The sequence below is a fragment of the Equus asinus genome, chromosome 16, assembly GCF_041296235.1.
Source record: "Equus asinus isolate D_3611 breed Donkey chromosome 16, EquAss-T2T_v2, whole genome shotgun sequence".
Classification (NCBI taxonomy): domain Eukaryota; kingdom Metazoa; phylum Chordata; class Mammalia; order Perissodactyla; family Equidae; genus Equus; species Equus asinus.
In genome coordinates this window covers 664,992-679,076 of record NC_091805.1, presented here as the reverse complement: position 1 = coordinate 679,076, position 14,085 = coordinate 664,992, and the positions used below count along the sequence as shown (strand labels likewise).

The window sequence follows — 14,085 nt, the reverse complement described above, 5'->3', positions numbered from 1 at the left end:
CGGCTGTCCAGTTTTCCCAACACCATTTATTGAAGAGACTTTCCTTTCTCCATTGAATGTTCTTGGATCCCTTGTTGAAAATCAGCTGTCCATAGAGGCATGGGTTTATTTCTGTTTGCTTTTGTCCCAGTACCATGCTGTTTTGATTACTGTAGCTTTGTAGTATATTTTGAAATCAGGAATGCGATATCTCCAGCTTTGTTCTTTTCTCTCAGGATTCCTTTGGCTATTTGGGGTCTTTTGTTTTTCCTTAGGATTCTTTGTTCTATTTCTATGAAAAATGTTATTGGGACTTTGATAGGGATTGCATTGAATCTGTAGATTGCTTTAGGAAGTATGGACATTTTAACCATGTTAATTCTTCTAATCCATGAGCATGGACTATCTTTCCATTTCTTTGTATCTTCTTTGATTTCTTTCAACGTTTTATAGTTTTCAGTGTACAGGTCTTTCACCTCTTTGGTTAAATTTATTCCTAGATATTTTATTCTTTTTGTTGCTATTGTAAATGAGATTGTACTCTTAATTTCTCTTTCTGCTATTTCATTGTTAGTGTATAGAAACACAACTGATTTTGTATGTTGATTTTGTACCCTGAAACTTTACTGTATTTGTTTGTTATTTCTAACAGTTTTTTGGTGGATTCTTTAGGATTTTCTCTATATAAAATCATGTAGTATGAAAATAGTGACAGTTTTGCTTCTTCCTTTCCAATTTGGATCCCTTTTATTTCTTTTTCTTGTCTGATTGCTCTGGCTAGGACTTCCAATACTATGTTAAATAAGAGTGGTGAGAGTGGGCATCCTTGTCTTGTCCCTGTTCTCAGAAGAATAGCTTTCAGTTTGTCACCATTGAGTATGATGTTGGCTGTGGGTTTGTCATATATGGCCTTTATTATGTTGAGGTACTTTCCTTCCATACCCATTTATTCAGAGTTTTTATCATAAATGGTTGCTGTATCTTGTCGAATGCTTTCTCTGCATCTATTGAGATGATCACATGATTTTTATTCTTCATTTTGTTAGTGTAGTGTATTACATTGATTTATTTGTGGATATTGAGCCATCCCTGCATCCTTGGAATAAATCCCACTTGATCATGGTGTATGATCTTTTTATTGTATTTTTGTATTCAATTTGTTGGGATTTTGTTGAAGATTTTTGCATCTATATTCAACAGTGATATTGGCCTGTAATTTTCTTTCTTTGTGTTATTCTTGTCTAGTTTTTGTATCAGGGTAATGTTGGCCTCATAAAATGAGTTAGGAAGCATCCCCTCCTCTTCAGTTTTTTGGAATAGTTTGAGAAGGATAGGTATTATGTCTTCTTTGAATGTTTGGTAGAATTCCCTGGGGAAGCCGTCTGCTCCTGGACTTTTCTTTTTTGGGAGGTTTTTGATTACTGTTTCAATCTCTTTACTAGTGATTGGTCCATTTAGATTTTCTATTTCTTCTTGATTCAGTTTTGGAAGGTTATACGAGTCTAAGAATTTATCATTTCTTCTAGATTATCCAATTTCAAACAGCCATCTATTCATGATTCTGTGGACTGGCCATTTGAACTGGGCTCATCCCTATGATCTCTGGGCTCCCTCACACATCTGATGTTGATTGACGGGTTTGCTAAGGAGTTGCTGGTCTAGACGTCCTCCTTTATATACTTGGGGCTCAACTGGGACTCCACTGGGGTGGCTGCAACAGTTGGGATGACTGGTCTTCTTGACTTCCACGTGGTCTTTCTCACCATGGGCGTTTCGTCCTCCAGGAGGCTACCCTGGGCTTGTTCATAAAGTGGCAGTGTTCCAAGAGGGTGAGACAGAAGTGGCATGTGTACAATGGTGAAAGCAGAGGCACTAAGAAGTCGCACAACATCACTCCTCTTGCTTTCTATTGTCAAAGCAAGTCACTTGGGCATCTGGATGAAAGAGGTGGGGAAATAGACTCTCTGCCTTGATGGTAGGAACTTCAAAGACTTTGCAGCCATTTTTACACTCCTGCCCCGACAGTATACCCTCCAGTCACACGTATGTACATTCTTCCCACATACAAAATACACTCATCCTCTCACAATGGGGTGAGACACCCCAAAGCCCTATGGCATCACGGCAAAGCCTTGAAGTCACTATCTCGCTGTCTGCATCAGGTCTAGACGGAGGTGAAGTTCCTCCAGTGCAGCTCCTTGTGGGTGGCTGCCCTCGGCTCAGAGAACCATTAACTAAAAAGGCACGTTCTCTGTCTCTCACGCAGCCAACATACAATGGTGGGATAGGAAAGGACAGCTGCAAAAGACCCATTCAAAAATGGGAGGGCTGGGAGGTAACTAGCAGTAGCTGCCACATAGAAATTCTGAAATCCAGCCAGGCTCACGCCGTCAGGGCTGCCTACCCCAGGGGTCAGGCAAGTTCTGTTCCCTGGGCGTGAGTCCCTAAACCACGTTCTCCTTCGCTCTTGACTCTCTTCTGCTTTGATAGAGCTCTCCCAGCTTTTCGTTTTGTTTGATGAGATAGCCTGTGTTTGCGGCTGATGACATTCTCAGCCTACTTTCTGCCCATAGAAAGTCTGGGGCCCAGAGAAGTCATTTCACTTTGAATGGTTTCTGTTCCTTTTAGTCTAATTTGGCAGTGCTGTCGTTAGTAAATTTTCTTAAAATTTTCGTGGGTGTCCATGTATCTTACTGGGGTTCAGTTCATGTCCAAAAGCTGTATCAATAAGTCTTTTTGAGAAATACTTCTCTTTATCTTATGCTGCAAATCAGACTGTTATGAGCAACACCCTTACGATTTTTAACCCATTTTTGCTGAGAAGATCTATTAGTCACTGATTTAATTTTTCTGAGGGCTTACTAAAGCTTCTTATAGCCATGTGCTTAATTTAATCTCTATTCTGAGGCCTGTTCTTAATTTGAGAAGCTTTTGATGGCTGTAGAGACTAGAGAATGTGAAATAGCTTTATTTTCTAACTCAGAAAATTCTGAGGTGCATGTTTACGTATCCCTCACACACTCACTCACTCACACACTCACTCACACACACTCACACAAGGTGTTTGTTCATAGCAGTCTGATTTGCATATGTATAAAAAATTCTGCTTGAAAATTGGTCATTTCTCTTTTAGCTCGTCTCTCTCTTCCAGCAACTTATTGTGTACAGATAAAAGATGTCAACTGATGCTTTCAATGTTCTGCTTAGAAACGTTTTTAGGCAGATTCACAAGTCTGTTAGGTACATTTTCTATCTTCCAAATTACCAGGAGTGACAGCTTTGCCGATTGTTTCATCACTGCATGGTATGGATTGCCCTTTATCTGGCCTCCAGTAACAATTTACACACTGCTTTTTCAGCCTCTACAAACAACGTCCTAATTGCCTGTCCAGCCTCTGCCCACTTCCTAGTCTCACAGGCAATGCCACATATTCTAGGTTTTATGCCACGGCAGCTTCTGACTTCTACGCAGAACTTTCCGTATCTGTCAGGGATCAGTCAGGGAGGCAGAGTTCCTGTGGGTGTTTGGATAAGGGATTGACTAAAGGAATTAGACCTTACACAGCTGTGGAAAGAGGAGATGAAGTGAAGTTCTGGAAGGAGGGTTGAAGTATCTGTATTGATGCTGATAGACAAGTTGGAGCTTGTAGGGGTATCTGGGAAGCCAAGCATGTCCAGCCGCTGAAGCGGGACCTCAAGGGAGCCGCTCAGCGTGAAGTCAATGGGGAGTTGTCTCTGTGCAGCTGCTGCCCGTGTGGGTCTGCCGTCAAGCGCCTGGTGGCAGGCCTGTGGTGTGGAAGAAGAGCTGGACATGTAGAGGAGGAGAGTGAGGACGAGCTGGAAACCACTGGAGCCTCTGCGTCTATCTGTCACTGACCAAGCCAGACCGTCAGAGAGCAATGGCCGCCGTCCCGCTTCTGCCCCCAGTCTCGCACAGCTTCCTCCTTTGACTGACACTAACTCAGAATCACATCGGAGGGGAGTTCTGGGGAACCAGGTTCCAGTTCACCAAGTTGACAGGAGAACAATCAGCATAAACTCACTCACGACTTTGCCAGCAATAGTTACTACACGCGCACACGATTGGACAGTTTTGATGCTCTCCTTTTATGTTTTTCCAGCTGCATAGTCTTTTCCTCTTTTTTGGTTATCTAGACATCAATTTAGTGTACCTCACGTTTCTCAATGGAGAAAAATCAATGTCCTGCGTAAGAGCACTGTTGAAATAGCCCGTCACTTTTAGTGGCACCAGCACGGCTTTCTGTGTGCCCTGTGCAGCCTGTCGGTGACTGTGTGGCTCTGAGCCCACTAACAGGACTGTCAGAATGCACGACTTACCCTGTGTTAGTCAACCCGTCCCATGGGGATGGTTCCCTTCTTTTCTCATTTCCTCTAGGAGAAAGCTGTGCCTATTTTGTTGTAACCAGTTCCCCCTTTGACCTAAATCATTAGGGGATTTGATGCTTTTCTAATTACCTTTCTCGTGGTGAAAGTTCAGTCTGCACTGAAGAACTCCCTCCAATTCCAGGAGAAATTCTAGAGAAATTGTGGGCTTGAAAGGCCTTGGAGAGCATCTAGTATAATCCTTGGATTTTATAGATGAGGAGATTACAGAACAGGATAACCCCACGAAGTAGGAATTGTTATTCCATCTTACAAATGAGGAAAGACAGGATCGCAAAAGTTGAACAGATGGCCCCAAACCACACAGCCAGTTGGTAGCAGGGCTGGGCTCTGCTTCAAGAGGTCTTTTCCCTAAACTGTTTCTTGAACCACTGGGCTGTCATTTCGACTCCTAACATGGAAGTTTGTTCTATGTAGATCAGAGGATCAGCCGTGGACCCTAAACTCAGGGGTGGCAAGAGCAGAGCGAGCAGTTCGGACGTGTGCACCTTCCTCTCATTACAGCTCTCCTCTTCTCACCAGCTTGTGAGTGGTCAACCTTCTAACGGGACTCGAACACTATCCTAGCACTAAACTCTCATTCTACTGTCCTTGGAGCGTGTTTGACGGTGTCCTGTATTCCTTCTTACGTCTTTCTGCTTGCGTTAGAGTAGATTGTTTATTTGGGGTCTCTCTTAGGCAACTTTGATTCTGGAGTCAGTCCAGCGGCTCCGTCAGGAACTGTCCTGGAATTCACAGTTTTAGATTGCTTCGCCTCTTCTGAACACGGCACATCTCGTCTCTCATTGCGGTCATTCGACGGCTCCCCGTGTGTAGCTCAGACTATGACTCTTCCATGGCACGGGTTCTGTTTTCCGTTTTGCCTCCCCGGATTAGGACAACACCTGACCCCAGTGTGTGCTAGTCAACACTTCTCAGTGTGAACACACACAAAGGACACATCGGTTGGAGTCAGTCTGGTAAGTACGATAAACGTAGCCGAGTGTTCACTCTGAGGGTTGTACGTGGTTATAACTTCCTCATTCTGGAGATGAAGAGACTGAGACCAGAGCTGAGATGAACCTCTCAGCATCACAGAGCCACCTGTAGCAGAATTGAGAGTAGAGCTTAGGATGCTCCCTGTCTCGTAGGGCCTTCTTGTAGCAACTGTGGTTTTCAAACATGTTTTTAGCTAGAAAAGTCTTTCCTGAAATAACAAATATCGAGCCATCAGGTCACATTGCCAGAGGTGGAACTGCTCCGGCTGTCGGTAGTGGTGGGGTTGGCAGAGCGAGAAGGGGGCACATAGAAGCCTGGAGCTGCTCCCATCACCCACCCTCGACCTCCAGCCCTTGGGGTCTCCCCCATGGAAGGGTTCCAGGGAGCACAGTTTGAAAAGCACTGTGTTATCCTTGCTTTCCCCTTTATCGCTATAAATAGCAACAGAACAAAATCGCCCATGCCCACCACAGCCCTGCCCTAAGCAAGAAGTTTTGCTGGCCTGGAAACCCCAGCCTGGATCAGAAGAGCGAGCGTCACTTTCCACCCAGAAGCACAAAGCGCCCTTTCTGGCCTTTTGCACGAAGGTGGCATGGCCGGCCGGCCTCTCGGGTGCGTCAGTGGGGCTGCGTCCCTTGGAAGCAGTGCAGGTCTTCAGAGATGAGTTTCACTGGGGAACAAAGGGGATTTCGTCCATGGCTGCAAGAACATGCATTGAACCTGGACCCATGGCTGGAAATGGGGAAAAAATGCCCCAGGGTGCTCCTCTCTTCTCCTCCCCAAGCCAGGCAGGGTGGCATCCTCCTCCTGCCTCCAAAGAGACTGGGAAGGCACGCTCTCCCGTCTCCTGTCCCCATCACCTCTGCTGCCCCTCAATCCCCAAAATCAAGCTTGAACATTCATAATGGTGCTTCTTCACAGTTTCCCCCTGTGGGAACCCGGGCTGTCTGGCTTGTCAACAATACGCTATTGTGAAGGGGTTTTGAAACCAGTAGTTCCAGCCAGGTACCCCAGGGTCACAGCGCAGAGCTTTTCCTGCGTGCAAGAGCGTGCTCGTGAGGCCAGGTGGCAGACCTGGGTCTGATGTCCCGATTCCCTTGACTGGATATTTGACTTTGACCTTGAGCAAATTTCTAGCTTCTCTGCACCTGACTTTCCTCATTTGCAAAAGGGGAGTAATGATACCCCCTCCTCCCATTTTAAAGATGAAAAACTGGGTCCCAGAGAGGCGGAGTGTGTTGCTCAATGTCCCACAGCAAGTTCATGTCAAGGACACTGGCCAAGCTCCTCTGTGCACTCAGGGAGCCCAGCTGCTGGTGCTGCAAGCGTCTGACCCTCAGCTTGGGTCTCCACAGCAGCTTCCGAGGCCCAGGTCTGACCACTGACTTTCCAGAAGTTGCGCATTTCCAGCGAGATAATGAGGTGTGGTATGGAGGCAGGCAGGATTTATATGGCAGTTAAATGTAGTTTGGTATCAAAAATATGATTGCATTATTCACTGTGGCATAGCAAAGATCACCTCTGCCCCCTCGCTTTTGGCTGGATCAGCAGATGTAGACCACGATTAAGGAAACACTGTCAAATATTTCTTTATAGCTTAGTTTCCCTCTTACTCTCCACTGCCTGCAATGCCCTTGCCTTTGGGGAAAGTGGCAAAATAAACACGACTTTTCTTATCGGTTCTGTCCTTCCTGCTTCTAGGGAATGGTTTAGGAATACCATGGGGGGATGGGCATCTTTGGCATGTTGTGGGGGGGGGGGGCCAGTAGGGACTGGGCATCTCCACTCAGGACAGACCAGAGGCCCTTTGGCAGCCGAGGTGGTCCTGAGCCGGGGAGATCCCCACCCCTGAGGCAGCCGTTTCATTTTGGGAACGCCTTCGCTGTGGGCAGCTCTTCCTAACAGGGAAGTTCCTGATGGATCGGGTCAAATGTGGATTTACGAGCTCTCACTCTCAGAAAACAGTTAAACGTAAACTAAATGTTCTCTTTTCAGTGAAGCCGTCAAAGGGACTCCTGCCTGGAGATTAGGCGGCCCCGAGCTTACGCCTTAATTCTGCCACTTCCTTCTCTAAGCCTTGGGTGTTGGTTCCTCCTATGTAAAGTGGGGCTGGTCCTGCTCACCCCACCGTGTTATTCTGGGGACAAAGAGGGACAGTCCATGTGAAATCCCTGGCACAGGGCGTGTCCTCAACAACGTAGCTCTCTACTTGCCCACTTCTCCCAGGACACAGATATTTGACCTTTGGAAGAGTAAACACCTGTACCAATGGAAAGAACTGCTAAGAAGAGATTTCAGGCACTGGGGAGGATGGGGGGGGTCGTCCTGGGGTTGGTACTGTGAGCACCTGTGTATGAGTCAAGCTTCTGCACCGGAGAGTGACGAAGCTCACTGTTGTGGGACAGCATAGGGTCATGCGGAGCTCAGGAGAGCACCGTGGCACAGAGGGTCTGAGTCTCTGTTGAGAGATGGGAGTGTGTTAGCAGAGACACCGTGGACGTGGTTAGATTAGGGGGGTGCGGTGTTGAGAGGCAAGGTCCAGGGTTTTCTTTGGACTATATCAGTTATCACTCATCACCTCTCAGCTCCAAATGCAGCTTTCAGTACATGCTCCGTAACAAACAACACCGTTTCCTGAAGTCCTTCTCCTTAAAAGTGAGCGTGACGTTCAGCTTCCTCAGAGGGTGCTGGAGGGACACTGCAGGAGAATGAAGTTTCCTGCAGTTTCCGGCCTGGATGTGTGGTGGCCTTGCAACCTTGGTCTGGCTGCCCTCTTGTTGTGGAAGCCAGAGCCCCACGTGGCCAGCCGTCTGCCTAGCTCCCTCAGCGAGCCCCGGGCGGGCCTGCACGCAGCCACCTGGGGACTCCCTCTGCAAATCCCCACGGGTATGCAAGTGGCACCCGCGGTCCTTAGGGTCACAGAGTGGGAAGTGTTCCACTTGCAAGCCCATGCACTGTGGAGGCTTCCTGCCCCCAAAGGTCCCCAGCTCCCTACTGCGTGTCTACACCACTGGATGCTAACTGCTTCTTTGCCTGCTCCCTGGAAGGTGGCCTATAGCTTGCCAGCAACCCCAGACTGACTCTGGCTTGGCTGAACCAGTGACCCCTGCAATTCCATGGCCGGACCACGTCTTCTCCTGTGAGGTCTGGCCCCTCCAGGCCTGCCCTTCCTTGGCCCTTGGGTTCCACACAGAGTTTCCTTATATCTTACGCTCTTATCGTAGCTCACAGTTCTTTATACCAAACTTCCCGTGTTTAAGCCACTGAGTGGGTTCCGTCTCCTCAATGGAGGGGCTTCAGGCTTTTGTGAAGCTGGTAGAGTGAAATCTTCTGCTTCCCCAGGGACAGAGAGCTGATCGGCAGCTGTGCGGAAGGTGGAACGGGGATGACCACTTAGTGGGTGTGGGGTTTCCTTGGGGAGATGAAAATTTTCTGTGACTAGATCGTGGTAACAAGGTTGTTGTACAGCCTTGTGAATGTGCTAAATGCCACTGAATTCTATGTTGTAAAATGGTTAAAATGACGAATTTTATGCTATTTGTATTTTACCACACTAAAACCCAGCAGTAGTGAGATTCCTTCTGTACGAAGTCTTCAAATGAAGACTGAGAAGCCAGCCAGTGGAGATGATGTCCAGGGAGTGATGGAGGCGGGACAGGATGACGTCAGAGGGGGTCGGGACCTGAGTGAGCAGCTCTCTGCAGTGGGCGGGGCAGCCCCTGCCCGGCCCTGTGCCTCTGGGCATCCCTCAGCTCTGAGCCTCGGCTGGGATGGAGTCACGGATCCAGGGCTGCCGGCAGGATTCTCGGTGAGAGCGCAATGTTGGACACATGGCAGGTGCTCCACAAGGTCGACCCCTTTCCAGTCTGGGGATCCCATAATCCCTTAAAGGAAACTTCCTCATAATCAAAACACGTTTCTAAGATAATTGAGAAGGTTTCGGGTGTGTGGGACGCTTGCAGAAATTGAGGTGACGTGAAGGCAAATGTCTCTGGTCCCATCTCCTCCCTGAGGAAAGCCACTGCCACCAGACCTGTTCTCTAGGCCTGAGGACTTTGTTCCTCACCCGTCTGTCTGCGCTCTGTTTTCTTCAGCTCCGTCTCTGATGTCTTTGAACGGGAAAGAACTGGGACCAAGCCTGTGTCAGGCCTGTGAGGAGAACACCGTCTTAGTTCGGGCACAGCTGGTTTCTGGAGAGTGTCCCTCCGTCCAGTTGGCCTTGTGGGTCCCAGCCCTCCCTGGGTGTTGGCTTCGTCGTTCCTGGAACACTTCCGTTAGCTGTGACTCTGACTGTAAATGGTCAGTCACTTTCACTTCGCTCACTAATTACACCCACAAGGACTTCCACAGGCCTGTGGCGTTTTCACAGAGTTCACACTCATGGATTCGCCAGAAAGCCACAATCGAAATTCAAAACACAGGGCTTCCTGGACCACTGAATATCTGATTTAAAGGTCAGATATCCAGGGAAGCGTGGCCCGTGCCGGCAGGGAGCTGGGCAGACTCCCCTCCGTGGGCCCTGGACAGGGAGAAAGAGTTTGAGCCATCGTCAGTCTTGTCCTCTGCGGGGCAGTGGCTGAGGAACCGGCGAAGGGCAGGGGGCGTCCGCAGAGGGGCCTTCCTCCAGAGCCTGCACTGCACAGGTGTGCACTGTGGCCAGACAGTCCAGAGCCTGGGATCTGCGAATCAGAAGTGGATTAGACATCTGGCTCTACCTTTTAAAAATGATCTTTTATAACTTTCCCTGAGCAAATCTCTGAACTTCTGTAGGCTTCACTTTCTCATCTATAAATGGAAGATGAATATATTTATCTTGAGGGGTCATATCAAGGACTAAATGAGATAAAATATGTAGTAGATTACCAATAATAGTTGACATTTATTGAGTACTTACTTGTACCTGGAGCTGTTCTTTTAAAGCAATAACTTATTTAATAAGGTTACTACCTAAATTCCTATTGTGGAGATGTGGAAACCAAGGCACAGAACAAAGACGTGCCTTGTCCAATGTTGGGAGCTGGGAAGTGCTTGGAGACAGGAGCAGGCCCGGGTCATTTGGCCCGCGAGCCTGTGCTGCTAAGATTATGCAACGCTGCCTTCTCGGATATTCTTTTCTTCGTACAACGCCTGAATTCCCACTATCGTACGGCTTTCAAAATGTTTGCTTCCAGGAGAGAGAGGGAGATGAGACGTGTTTCTGATGTTTCTGAGATTCCTAGGGTCTTGCCTGCATGCCGAAGCACTGCTCTCCTACAACACTGTCATCGGCTGAGGGCTTCGGAGGGTCCTACTGGGAATTCAGCTTGTGCTCACAGTCTTACTGCTGTGGGAAAGTGCACTCGACATTCCAGAAGGATACCTCTCACTGGTGCTTGCAGTGGTAATTTTCCCGACTGGTAGGGAAGGACAAGATGCTTAACATCTCTTTTTGCTTTCTTAAATGTTTAGCATGAGCTGGAGGGGGGAATTGGAAAACTGGTTTGAGTTTTCTTTTCTGAAAGCAGAAGACATTGTAATTAGTGGGAAATTTACCCGTAATCTTGATCTTCAAAATCTTCCGCCCTTTCATTCCATTAAGATTGCCTTTTTTTAAAGGAAGGAAAAAAAATGCATAAATAGCCCGGCTACTAAAGTCTCTTTAATGACTGAAGCTAATAAGAAATGGCTCTGGTATTTCATCCAGCCTCTCAAATAATGGCTCTGTTGTTTTGATCTCAGAGGGTAAGGAAGCTTTATATTCAGAGATGGGCGTCGCTGTCTCAAGCACCTGAGAGACTGCATTATATATTTGAAAACCATTTTACAATGCCTCTTCCCAGAGTGTGAGGCCATCGATGCTTTGATGTGGTTAAGTAATTTAGTACAATCATGTCATAGATTAAATCAGATTTCAGCTTCCTTGAAATTTTTGAAAAATACACACGATATGAGTGCATCCATAATCTTGTAGCAGTGGGAGCCTTTTCCATTTTTCTGTTTTTATTTTTCCACAGTGAAGTGCTGGTGGAGAAGGCAGCAGATTCCCTTCTCTTAATCTTGAGTAGAAGCAAAGGAGAGATTGCTGAATTTCGTTCTGAAGTATCCAGACCTTAGTGGGAGAAGATAAATGAGTATGGGGAAGAAAGAAGGAGAGATTTTCTAAGATGTAGGGAAAGAAGCTGCTTTATTTTCCATAAAATAAACATTAGATGGTGGTGGTTGGGAAGGGGGCCAAGAACACGGACTTTGCAAGGGATGTGTAAATAGGTGGATCTGAGTTCTAATCTTGGTTCTGTGATTTTCTTGTCTTGTTGAGTTTGTTCCCTAATCTGTAAAATTGGAATCAGACTATTAAAGCTGAGCTCTCCCTGTGGATTAAATGAGATGATGGGAATAAAATGTCTGTCGGAATGCCTGGCGAAGTCAACACTTACTAAATGATTATTCCTTTCCTCTGATTCCAGGTGAGTCAGCTAACAACACGTATTGAATTTTTATTTTGACATATGCACTGTATTGGGTACTGGATACTGCACTGAATGAAAGACAGCTCCAGTTGGAGAATTTAGCATCATTGCAACTTAAAATATCCCCAGACGAACTCAGGATCTTTGTTTTTGCCCTTCTCCTCCAGCTCAGCCAATGGCACCCTCTTCAGCAGGCCGTCCACAAAAGACAACCAGGAACCATTCGTGAAACCTCCCTCTCCTTCACCCCCTATAACCAACGCACCACCAAGTCCTGCCAGTTTCCTTCTAAAATATTTTCAGATCCATAATGTCAGAGAAGCATCTCCACTTTCAGTCTTGTGAGCCACGTCCAAGCGCCCTTCTCCTCTCTCCCGAATCGCAGAACAGGCCTGTCCTCTTCATCAGCCGTTCACACTGCCCTCCAGTCTACTCTTCACAGACAGAGCGTTTGTAAATGCGAGTCTTGTCACGTTACTTCCCTGCTCAGATACCTTAATGATTTCCTACTGCTTTTGTGAAAAAGACAAAATCTATTTTGTTCATTGCCATGTACCAGGAACCCAGCATTAAAGCATTGCACATAGTATTAACTCAGTAAATATTTGTGGAATGAAAGATCCTTGTTTTTTTTGACAGTATTGGTCTGGCTGCTGTGTAGAATGAAGTGGAGGGAATAAGAGGGCAATTGATAGGGAGACATTAAAGATAAGGAGATTAAGAGGAAAGAGATGAGGATATTCCAGGAAGGGAGAATATTATGGGCAAAAGATGGAGTATGGGAAAACTGGGGTAAACGAAATGGAAGAAAAAATTGAAGAAATGGTGTTGGACTCAAAATTATACTCAGGGCTGTCACATACAGAACTTTTTGAATATCTTTAAGGCAGTGACTATGAATGTCTTAGCTGTGGACCATTTACTCCACACATTCCCACTTCTCAACTCGGAGATTTTAATGCTAATACATAATCTGAGAGGAATGTGCAAAAGAAAGGTTGTAATTTCTAGTGAAAAATATGAACTTGTATGCATTTTTTAATATTATAGAACAGTGCTCAATGACCTCAAAATAACTCAATAATTGTGTTTATTAAGCTTTGTTATTTCTTTTCTGTTGGTTCCCTCTGATATTTTGTTTCTCTGTTTCTCTTATTTTCTTTTGGGTTCTTTGACTGTTGTTTTAGAATTCAATTTTAATTTATCTCGACTTTTTTGTTATAGCTCTTTGCATTATATTTTTAGTGGCTGCTCTAGAGATTAAAACAAACTCCTTAATTTTAATGTTAACAGTATTTTACCTTCATGCAAAACGTAAAAACAGCATAACTATGTAGGTCCATGCCTCCCACTGCTTCCCAGTAGGCTGTGGTTTTCGTATATATTTCATAGTTCCCACAAAACAATATTTTAATTTTTGCTTTAGATAGTCATAGAAGTTAAGAGGAAGACAATCTTTTATATTTACTCAGGAATTTAATATTTCCAGTGATAGTCATCTTTCCTGAAGATCTGAGTTTCTGTTTTATTGCTTGCCTTTGGTCTAAAGAATTTAATTTTTTTTAAAGATTGGTACCTGAGATAACATCTGTTGACAATCTTCTTTTTTGTTTTTCTTCTTCTTCTTCTCCCCAAACCCCCCAGTACATAGTTGTACATTCTAGTTGTAGGTCCCTCTGGTTGTGCTCCGTGGGACACTGCCTCAGCGTGGCCTGATGAGTGGTGCCATGTCCGCACCCAGGATCCGAACCTGCGAAACGCTGGCCCACCAAAGCGGAGCAGGTGAACTTAACCACTCGGCCACAGGGCCAACCCGTAAAGAATTTTTTTGAGACTCTCTTATAAGGTGAAAAATTCTTTTATTTTTATTTTATCTAAAAATGTCTATTTCATCTTCATTCTTAAAGGATATTTTGGCTGGGTTAGAATTCTGGGCTGACAGTTTCTTTCAGCACTTTGAAGATGTTGGTACCCAGGCTTCCGCCTCCACGACTTCTGATGAGAAGTCAGAACTCATCTGAGCTGCTCTTCTGTTAGGTATCATGTGTCCTTTCTCTTCAGTTGCTTTCAAAATGATCTTATTTTGGTTATCAGTAGGTTAACTATGATTTGCTTAGGTGGGATTTTCTTCATTTTATTCTCCTTGGAGTTTATTGAGTTTCTTGACTTTGTAAACTTACATTTTTCATGAAAGTCGGGGAAATTTTGCTCATTATTTTCTCTGCTTCTGTTGTCTCCTCCCGCAGCTCTAATTACATGCACATCACACAATTTGATG

At 45.7% G+C, this 14,085-nt stretch overlaps 1 long non-coding RNA gene across 2 annotated transcripts in view; it reads left to right on the top strand.

The window, feature by feature from the left end:
- The window catches only part of LOC123277666 (uncharacterized), a 36,211-nt gene that overhangs the window by 17,381 nt on the left and 4,745 nt on the right, over window positions 1-14,085 (top strand). Inside the window, exon 1 of one of the 2 annotated variants that reach the window (XR_006514789.2) lies at window positions 13,452-13,589. The exons of the other annotated variant lie outside the window; for it this stretch is intronic. This is a non-coding gene — a long non-coding RNA (uncharacterized lncRNA). Of the gene's footprint in view, window positions 1-13,451; window positions 13,590-14,085 lie in introns of those variants that run through there. 2 annotated transcript variants of the gene reach the window in all.